The sequence below is a fragment of the Bison bison genome, unplaced genomic scaffold (assembly GCF_000754665.1).
Source record: "Bison bison bison isolate TAMUID 2011002044 unplaced genomic scaffold, Bison_UMD1.0 scf7180017864295, whole genome shotgun sequence".
Taxonomy (NCBI): domain Eukaryota; kingdom Metazoa; phylum Chordata; class Mammalia; order Artiodactyla; family Bovidae; genus Bison; species Bison bison.
In genome coordinates, this window is record NW_011494867.1 from 4,594,184 (window position 1) to 4,604,917 (window position 10,734).

Consider the following 10,734-nt stretch of genomic DNA (forward strand, 5'->3'; position numbering starts at 1 on the left):
ATACATGACTACTAGAAAAACCATAGCTTTGACTAGATGGACCTTTGTTGGCAATGTCTCTGCTTTTTAATGTGCTGTCTAGGTTGGTCATAGCTTTTCTTCCAAGGAGCAAGCGTCTTTTAATTTAATGGCTGCAGTCATCATCTGCAGTGATTTTGGAGCCCAAGAAAATAAAATTTCTCAGTGTTTCCACTGTTTCCCCATATATTTGCCATGAAGTGATGGGACCAGATGCCATGATCTGGTTTTCTGAATGCTGAGTTTTAAGTCAACTTTTTCACTCTCCTCTTTCACTTTCATCAAGAGGCTCTTTGGTTCATCTTCACATAAGGGTGGTGTCATCTGCATATCTGAGGTTATTAATATTTCTCCCAGCAATCTTGATTCTAGCTTGTGCTTCAACCAGCCCCACATTTCGCATCATGTATTCTATATATAAGTCAAATAAGCAGGGTGACAATATACACCCTTGACAAACCCCTTTCCCGATTTGGAACCAGTCTGTTGTTCCATGTCCAGTTCTAACTGTTTCTTCTTGACCTGCATACAGATTTCTCCGGAATCTCAGGCTGGTATTCCTATCTCATTAAAAATTTTCCACAGTTTGTTGTGATCCACACAGTCAAAGGCTTTGGGCTTCTCCCCTCCCTCTGAACTGCCTTAAAGAGTTTTAGATAGGGTGCTGGTCCCAGGAAGAGAACTATCACCAGAGATAACTTTTTACACAGTGTCAACCACAACTTGGCACTTGCCATCTACCTCTACAAGGATTAAATCACGTGCTTCCATAGCTGCTGATTTTCAACATCTCCAAAAGGAGTTCAGGGTAGAGAGCAGAAATGAGGCACTCTGTGCTCCACGGAAAAATTGGCCAGACAGGTTCTTATAGTTAGGTATTTTCAGGAGTTGATTTCCATGAGCTCAGTTCTTGTATCTCCTCATATTTAGAAAAGCACTAAAATCCCTGGTCCTCATGATTAGCAGAAATATTCTGCAAAAAAATGTGAGCGTGATTGCACGTATCCCCCCTTCACCAAAATCACATGTATACTGACCTCCCTGCCGCCCTGCACCACCCTACTTCCTGCCTCTTTGGAGCAGTTTCTTAGCGCTATCTGCAGTCCTCATCTTGCCCCAAATAAAACTTAACTCAAACCTCTCAAATTGCACATTTTTTAAAGTCAACATCACAAAGTGTTATCAGCATGGCAAGGCAAACATTTGTTTACCAAACATGTGTTCTTCTCATCTTGTGAACCATCTCCCACCCCTTTGAAGCTCCTGGCCCTTACCCCTTTCTGCTTAGCTAGGCATGCAAGCCTCAGCTACCTGATTGCCAGAGAACCTCACATTTTTGTGGGGCTTCCTGATGTATGACATTTATTTTTCTTCTGTTAATCTGTCTTATGCCATTTTAATTATCAGATCAGTAGAAGAAATTAGAAGGGAAGAAAAGAAGTTTTCCACTCCTGTATGACCACAGAGTTACTTTAAAATCCTTTCAAATACATTGTCAGGTTTCAGCTGAGAAAGCAGTAAATATGCCTGGTAGTATTGAACAACTGCTTGAATACAAGAGACGTCCCCAAAGAGAGGGCAAAAGCTACTGCCCTCTGCAGATCCAGAGTCACTCCCAAAGACAGCTAAAAGGAAGAAGGACTTAGACAATTCTCCTGAGAGGTGGTAACAGTCAGTAGGACCCCAGCGACAAATTGAGGTGCAATGCATATTTTAGCCATATTTTGGGGGTCCCAACCTTATGGTTGTCAAGCCAAGTTCTCAGGACACAAAATGAGACAAGGCAGGAGCTGTCCTGGGAAAGAAAGGACGATAACCAATGTTTGTCCTGCCAGCTGAACTTGGATCAACCAGACACCCGGATTGCCATCTGCGAGAGCTGCCTTTGGTAACAATTCTTACCCTTTGTCAGCTTCCGCCAGCTTTCCCAGGATGCTGTCTGTGGGCTCTGGAGTGAGTTGGGTGTCCCAGAGGGTTCCATTCTGGTCACCAGAAACTGTAGAGGAGGTAAAGTTATTATTCCTCTGCTTGTTACAAAGAGTGCCTGGCTGAGAACGCCTTCTCTGGGCATTTCACAGTTGGATGAGCTTATCTAAGATGGTTAAGTGACCCCACTGAGGGCACTGCAATTCTTGATTATCTTTAGTAACTTTAACCTATTAGCTCAGCCTGAAAAATTTTATTCACCAGCGACATCACATTGACTCCATTCCAGTTTAAGTCAGACCCAGTCTGACTCCAGATCCGATCCAGTTTCTGGACCTGATTAGCCTCCAGCGGGTTTCTGGACCCAGGCCAGAAAAACATATGCTCAGATGGTCTGGAAGCTCATGAGGCGGAAGCCGGGGACCCAGGACCGGGAGGACTTGCCCAGCAACTCCAGGGACTCAGTTCCTGCATGCTGGGGCTCCTGGCAGCTGTCTGGGGTCTCCTTCGGTTCCCTTCCTGATATCAGTTTTAGTTAATATGCACTAAATCGGGCATATTAAAAAAAAATTAAAAGCCGATGAACAGGACCTCAGCCAGATGATCAAGGTCAGCCTCAATGCTGATAAGTCACGGGGATATCAGACCCCCTTAATTTGATGTGGTAAGAGTGGCAATGTGTCTCTGTGGTCTTCTCCCCAAACACCCATAACCCCAGGTGAATCATGAGAAAACCAGCAGGGAAATCCCAGCCGAGGGACATCCTGCAAAACACCTGACCAGCACTCCTCAAAACCCTCAAGGTCAGTAAAACAAAAAAGTCACAATCTAAAGGACCTAAGGAGCATGAAGACTAAATTGTTCTTGGTGGACTCACAGGAGAGAGAAAGGACACGGGAAACACTGAGGAAATATGAATAAACTCTGGACTTTTGGTGATAATATCATATCCATATTGATTTGTTAATCATAAAATAAATGCACCATATTAATGTAAGATGTTAACAGGGGAAATGTTAATACAAAATATTCATTGGGTGTCAGACATATGCAAATTTTTTGTAATTTTTCTGTAACTCTAAAATTATTCTACAATTAAAAGTTTACCTATAAATATCTAGAGGAGGTTGCTTTTTTGGAAAACGGCAGTGGCTTTCTAAAGCAGTGGCCTGCAAACTTTAAACGTCAGATAAATCACCTTGCAGCCTGCTAAAATTCAGATTCTGATTGGGATGGGGTCTGAGAAGTTGTATTTCTAATTATCTCCCCCGACCATACTGAATGGGCTTCCCTGGTGGCTCAGATGGTAAAAAATCTGCCTGCCCATTCAGGAGGCCCAGGTTCGATCCCTGGGACCATACTGAATGAAGGCAATAAGCACCCTTCATAAAAGAAACGCGTTGTCAGAGGAATCATTTCCAATAAGATTCCTTCCCCTCATCTTTTATTAGTGGAAGTTACGAGGGAGTTGTATGGTTTTCTGGAGTGGTCTTAGGATGTGCCCTTTTCTCTTTGTGCAATAAAATATGCATTTTATGGCAAAATAAGAAAAATTTAAACATTTAAAAAAATTCTCTTTCAGTTTCTTCTCTCCTCCAACTATGCATATATCCACACCATACATTGGCCAAAACCTCCCCCATTAGCAGGAATATCTGCTGCTCAACCATAAACAGAAACATTCTCCTAGCATCAACAAGACAACTTAAAAAAAAAAATTAATGTACAGCCTTCTGTTTAAAACAAAAACAAAACTTATGTAAACTGTCTTGACTTCTAACGGGTGAAACAGTTCTCAGAGATTTCTGAGATACTCTTCTCAGGTTATTATAATCCTCAAATTTGGTTCGAATAAAATATACCAATTCTTTCTTAGACTAGACTGGTTAATTTTTTGCCAGCACCCTTTTGCTGCTGCCCGATAACTTTGTACTGCTCAGAATTTAGGTAAGCTGGTACATCTTTTAAGTTTGGGCAGTTTTACAACTTCAGAAGTCAGGAATTCCCTGGCAGACCAGTGGTTGGAACTCAGCGATCTCACTACCAGGGCCCCAGGTTCAATCCCTGATCAGGGAACTAAGATTCTGCATGTTGTGCAAATGGCCAAAAGAAAAAAAAAAGTAACAGCCGTTGATGGAGGGAGGGAGAAAAATTCAAATATGCCCAATAACAACCAACTAAAGAACAAGTCCAAAGAGCAAAGAAAATACCATGTCTCTTTTAGTCCCCTAGACTCTCCCTGTCCTCACTTAACCTGCTGTAAACTAATATTTACCTTCTGCGGCAGAGCTTCCTCAGAGCTGTTTGTAAACACGGAGTTCAGAATTTCACACTATTCTAGTCATCCCCTCCTACCCTCAACTTCGATTTCCAAGGTTCCAGCTACCCACGGTCAAACTTAGCCAGAAAACATTACATTGGAAAATTCCAGAAGTAAACAATTCCTGCCTGTTAAATTGGGTGCCGTTCTGAGGAGTGTGATGGAAACTCCCGCTGCCTCCCTCCGTCCAGGGTGGTGACTCACCCCTTTGTTCAGCGAGAGGAACGACAGACCCGGGAGACCTCAAACACCGGCTTGAACCAGGCTTGGCCCGAGATGGCGGAGGATCCGGCTTCCAGGAGCCTGTGCCTTATTATGCGCACGTGGTAATACACTAGCATGCGCTGGAGGACCCGCCGCCAGCGCCAAAGCCCCTCGGAGACCAAGCGTAAAAGGCCGCAGGTGGGCGGGGCCCGACTCCTGAAAATCCCCACCCCTTCTCCAAGCCAGTTGCAATAATCCTCCCACTCATTAGCCTAGATTACCTAGCCCATAAAATTACCCAGCCCGTGAAACCGAACCACCCCATATTTCCAGGCCTCTTGCCTTCCAAGATGTCCAACACTCTGTTTGTTGGATGATGTGTCTCCCAGGGCCTTTTTCCTTGCCTTTTGCAATGGACCACATCCTCTCTATGGAGTCTCTCTCTAAATAAATCCACTTCTTATCTTTCACTTTGTCTCTCACTGAATTCTTTCTGTGGCTAGACACAAAGAATATAAGCTTCCTTAAGTCTTGAAACCAGATGGGTGATTTCAATTAAAAGACAGTGGGTTTGGGACTTCCCTGGTGGTCCAGTGGTTAAGAATCCACCTTCCAATGCAGGGGAGGCAGGTTTGATTCCTGCTTGGGGAATTAAGATCGTACATGCTGCGGGGGCTACAGAGCCTGTGTGCTCTACAGTTCAGGCCCTAAAGCAAGAGACGCCTGAGCACCACAATGGAGACTCAGCGCAGCCAAAAAAAAAAGTGGGTTAAGTCTCAGTCTGGGTTTTGTCTGGGTTTGAGTTCCAGTCTGTGGGTTCAAATCCTGATCTAAATTGTGCCATTTCATATCCATGCTATATACGTTACCCACCCACTTCTGCTGCTGCTAGGTCGCATCAGTCGTGTCCGACTCTGTGCGACCCCATAGACGGCAGCCCACCAGGCTCCCTCGTCCCTGGAACTCTCCAGGCAAGAACACTGGAGTGGGTTGCCATTTCCTTCTCCAATGCACGAAAGCGAAAAGTGAAAGTGAAGTCGCTCAGTCGTGTCTGACCCTCAGCAACCCCATGGACTGCAGACTTCCAGGCTCCTCTGTCCAAGGGATTTTCCAGGCAAGAGTACTGGAGTGGGGTGCCATTGCCTTCTCCGACCCACCCACTAGTATAGAAAAAAACAGTGTATGCAGTAGTAGGTGCTTTGTATCTGTGGAGCCTGCATCCTTGGATTCAGCCAACTTCAGATCCAAAATACTCTGGAAAAGAAATTTCAGAGAACTCCAAAGAAACAAAACTTGAATTTGCCACCCACCAGCAACTGTTTACATAGTATTTACATTGTATTTGGGCTTCCCTGGTGGCTCAGATGGTAAAGAATCCACCTGCAATGCAGGAGACCCAGGTTCCACCCCTGGGTCAGGAAGATCCCCTAGAGAAGGGCATGGCAACCCACTACAGTATTCTTGCCTGGAGGATTCTATGAACAGAGGAGCCTGGCGGGCTACAGTCCATGGGTTCGCAAAGAGTTGGACTCGAGTGAGTAACACTTTTTGCTACATTGTACTTGCTATTATTTACATAGTATCTACATTGTATTAGGTGTTAGAAGTAATCTAGGGGTGATGTAAAGTATACAGGGTCCTATCATATGAAAGCAACTTCTACATTATTTTATATGAAGGACTTAAGCACTGGCGGATTTGGGGATTGGCGGGGGGGAGTCCTTGGCCAATTCCTCATAAATACCAAGAGAGACTGTATGGGACTTGGTACTATATGCAGTTTCAGACATCCACTGGAGATCTTGGAATGAATTCCCCTCGGATAAGGGGTGGGAGGGGTAGTATATTTCCTTGGCAGTATTCAAAATTCAGGTGTCCTTTCTCAGATTTCAGGAATAACCTGAGTTATCCCTTCTGTGCTGCCGCTGCTGCTGCTAAGTAGCTTCAGTCGTGTCCGACTTTGTGCGACCCCATAGATGGCAGCCCACCAGGCTCCTCCATCCCTGGGCTTCTCCAGGCAAGAATACTGGAGTGGATTGCCATTTCCTTCTCCAATATCCCTTCTGTAGTACATCCCAATAAAGTACCCGCTCCAACCCCTGCCCCCCTTTCTGTTTAGGCTTGTATTGAACAATTGCCTTTAAATTACCTCGAAGTACCCTAGGCCTGAGGGCAGGGAGCTCACCTTTTCCCAGAGTGCAATTAAGTTCCTCTGAGGGGAAGAGCCCTTTTTTAACCTCTCAGACCCACCTCGGAGATTCTGATCCCTTCCAAGTGGAGCGGGAGCCTGGAGTCTGTACACCCTCCCCCAGCATTGTGATCCTTATGCTCTAGCAAGAAGACCTGGGTTCGATCTCTGGGTTGGGACGATCCCCTGGAGAAGGGAAAGGCTCCCCATGCCAGTATTCTGGCCTGGAGAATTCCATGGTCTGTATAGTCCATGGGGTCGCAAAGAGTTGGATTCGACTGAGTGACTTTCATGTAGTTTCTTTAAAGGATCAGATTGACTCCTGAAAAAGAGTAACAGCAACAGCTCAGTGTAGCCTCTTGGTAAACGTACTGGCTAATCTACGCATCACAAATCACACACTGCGCTCTGGATGATCCCTACTTGCTTTCCGTCTCGGGTTACCAGGGCTGCCTTTGGTCAGTAGGTGGGGTTCCAGGGAACTCTGCGGCCAGAGATGGGATCCCAGCTCTGATAATTACCATCCTTGTGACTTAGGTATCTGCTTCCTAGCCTCTCTGTGCCTCTTGTCTTCTGCAAAAGGGCTCTAAACTGTCCTACAGTAGAAATGAGCCGAGCCGACCCCAGTGAGAATGAGCAGAGTAACTGACTCAGAGCTTGCTACTCAGGCGAATCAGCCACCACCACTTGGGTTAACTTTCTAGTAAGGAAAGAGAGTCAGCTGTGCTCTGATTGCAGGGTATTGACTGGGAAAGAGGAGGGAGTGTGGCTAACTAGAATCGGGGCATACTTTGCTGTGGGTTTTCAGCTCATATTGGGCTTTCTCTGTTTGGTCCTGAGTTGGAAGTAGATACAAAATACAGGGCACTTGGGTGTCATTCGTCAAATCCTGGCCAGTCTGGGTCAATTGTTGCAGACACTGTGGTTTGGCTTCTCGGAGTGGCTGCTGCAGAGGTCGTGGGTCAGAGTTCACTGTCATAGATGGTCCGGCCATTATCTGTGTATTCAACATCTCACTACCTATTTCATGATTGTTCTTCCCAGAATTAAATGAGCTAAAGTCATTGCTTATAAAGGGCGAGACAGAGCCAGGCATGTGGCAAATACGCAAAAATGTTAGCTGTTGTTTTCCCTGTTTAAAAAAATTTTTTCTAGGTTTTAAAAAAATATTTATTTTTGGCTGTGCTGCTTCTTCATTGCTGTGTGAGGGTTTTCTCTAGTTGCAGCGGTTCCCAGGACTGCCAGGGAAGTCTCCTGAACAATCATTCTTGATTCATACTAATTACTCAATATTGTTTACCTTACTCCACTGCTTCTCAATTCCCTCACTGTAACTGTCACTGATATTAGTACCTGTGTCAAAATATAGGTTGGATAATATGTGTCAAAGACTTGACCAGTGCAGCAGCACCTATTAAATATTTGATAAATATTAGCTATCATTATTAAAACCTCATCTCTGCAGCCCTGGATGGAAATATATATAGTCGTCCCTCTTATTCATGGAGGATACCTTCCAAGGCCCCCAACAGATGTCGGCAACCAGGGCTGGTACTGGCCCATGTATATACACTTTTTTTCCTGTATATACATCCCTATGATAAAACTTAACTTACACATTTGACACCGTCAGAGATTAACAACAATTACTAACAATAAAATAGACAAATTATAACAATATACTGTGATAAAAGTTATGAGAATGCAGTCTCTCTAAAAATACCTTACTGTACAAAAGCAACGCCTTTTCCATTTTAACTAAGCATTTAACACACACTGTGGCTGTGACTTCTGCAGCCTGAGGGGCGACAGCAAAATTGTTACAAATTTCTTTCTTCTTCACAATTTCATGGATAGAAGATTTGTTCCTACCGAGGATCTTAGTCACCTCAGCATAGGATTGTTTTCCTCCCTCATGAGGTCAACTTCCGCCTCTTCTCTTAAAGGAAACACTTCACAGCTTCTCCTTACCATATTCGAACATCCAGCATCACTCCTCGTGCACTTTGGGGCCATTTTTTCAGTAAAATGAGGATTATCTGAACAGGAGCACTGGGATATCTGGGACAGTCGATCCGGATATGCTGGACAAATGGGATTCTCGTCCCGGGACGAAGCAGGGTATCACGAGATTTCGCCTCGCTATTCAGAGTGGTATAGCAGTTTAAAAACTCAGGCGTTGTTTCTTTCTGGAATTTTCCATTTAATATTTTCAGAAGATACAATTGACTGCAGGTAAGCACAGCTGGGAAAACAGAACCATGGTCTAGGTGGGAGTTAGTCTATTAGCAACAGAATCCAAAAGTCGAAGGATAGAAGAAAATGCTGTGGAGCCGGGGGGTCCCCTGTGCCCCACTGCTGACTGGTTCTTGAGGCGGTCGGCGGGCGAGCCAGCCTGGCGTCCTCTGCCGCTCCCCATGGCTCCTGAGCTCGCCTCACCACCTGAAGCGCCTCCACCACCCCCTCCGCCCCCTCGCCTCCTGTCTGTGGTAAAACTGCCTTAAGGTTAGGGACCATTGCTGTAGAGCAGTGTTGTTGTTTTTTTGCTTTTACGGTTTATTTATTTGGTCAGGCAGCATGTGAGATCTTAGTTCCCCAACCAGGGATCGAACCCGTGTCCCCTGCTGTGGAAATATGGAGTTCTGACCACCGGACTGCCAGGGAAGTCCTGGTTGAACATCCAATTACTTACTTAATTTGAGGCTGCGCTGGGTCATCGTGAGTGCCCATGGGCTCGTTCTCTAGTTTCGGCGAGTGGGAGCTACGTTTTGTGGTGGTGCACAGGCTTCTCACTACGGTGGCGTCTCCTGTTTCAGGGTACGGGCTGTGGAGCACTGGCTCTGTAGCTGTGGCTTAGTTGCCCCAGGGCAGGTGGGATCTTCCTGGACCAGGTATTAAATCAGTTTCCCCTGCATTGCTAGGCTGATTCTTAACCATCAGGTAAGTCCAGAACATTCTAAAAAAAGAGAGACTTGGAGGTTCAGAGAGGAATAATAAGTGATCCTCCTACTCTGAGCTGAAGAACTGCAGGGCCAAGTTCAGGCTCTTTCCCAAGCACCCAGTGGACACAGCAGGTGAAACGAAAGTTCAAGTGCTGGTTGTTCCATCGGACTCTATCAACATAATCCACGGTATCTTCACGGCCCCCATCACCTCCTCCTCCACACACATGTGCACAGACTCACACAGCAATGAGGAACAGACCTAACCTAGCATGCCTCTCTCTCTCTGAACTTTATCATAAGAATTGGATTGTAGTTTCAAGAACCTAGCCCAGGAGGAAATGAGATGGCAGAGAAACAACTTTTTTTTTGGCATACGATTTGTTTTATTTCTGCTAGGTCAACAAAACATGCTTTGTTGCCTAGAAGAGCTAAATCAGGCTCTTTAAATCCCCTGTCACTACAAATATTCTCTTGATTTATGAAAAAAAATGTTCAATACATTTGTGATTTAGATTAGCACAGCTACAAAATACATACAGGGCATAGCATTTGTTTTTCAATTGGCATTTTAGCGGGACCTTTAGATAAAGCATTTCAAATAATAGCAATTGTGACAATGATGATGAGAGAGACACAGTGATTACTATTGTTTTTTGAGTGTCTGCCCTGTACTAGGCACTAGACTGCTGCTGCTAAGTCGCCTCAGTCGTGTCCGACTCTGTGCGACCCCATAGACGGCAGCCCACCGGGCCCCGCTGTCCCTGGGATTCTCCAGGCAAGAACACTGGAGTGGGTTGCCATTTCCTCCTCCAATGCATGGAAGTGAAAAGTGAAAGTGAAGTCGCTCAGTCGTGTCCGACTCTTAGCGACCTCGTGGACTGCAGCCTACCAGGCTCCTCCGTCCATGGGATTTTCCAGGCAAGAGTACTGGAGTGGTGCCATTGCCTTTTCCGGCACTAGACTAGGAACTTTCTATTCACTGCTGCTGCTAAGTCACGTCAGTCGTGTCCAACTCTGTGCGACCCCATAGACGGCAGCCCACAGGCTCCCCCGTCCCTGGGATTCTCCAGTCAAGAACACTGGAGTGGGTTGCCATTTCCTTCTCCAGTGCGTGAAAGTGAAAAGTGAAAATG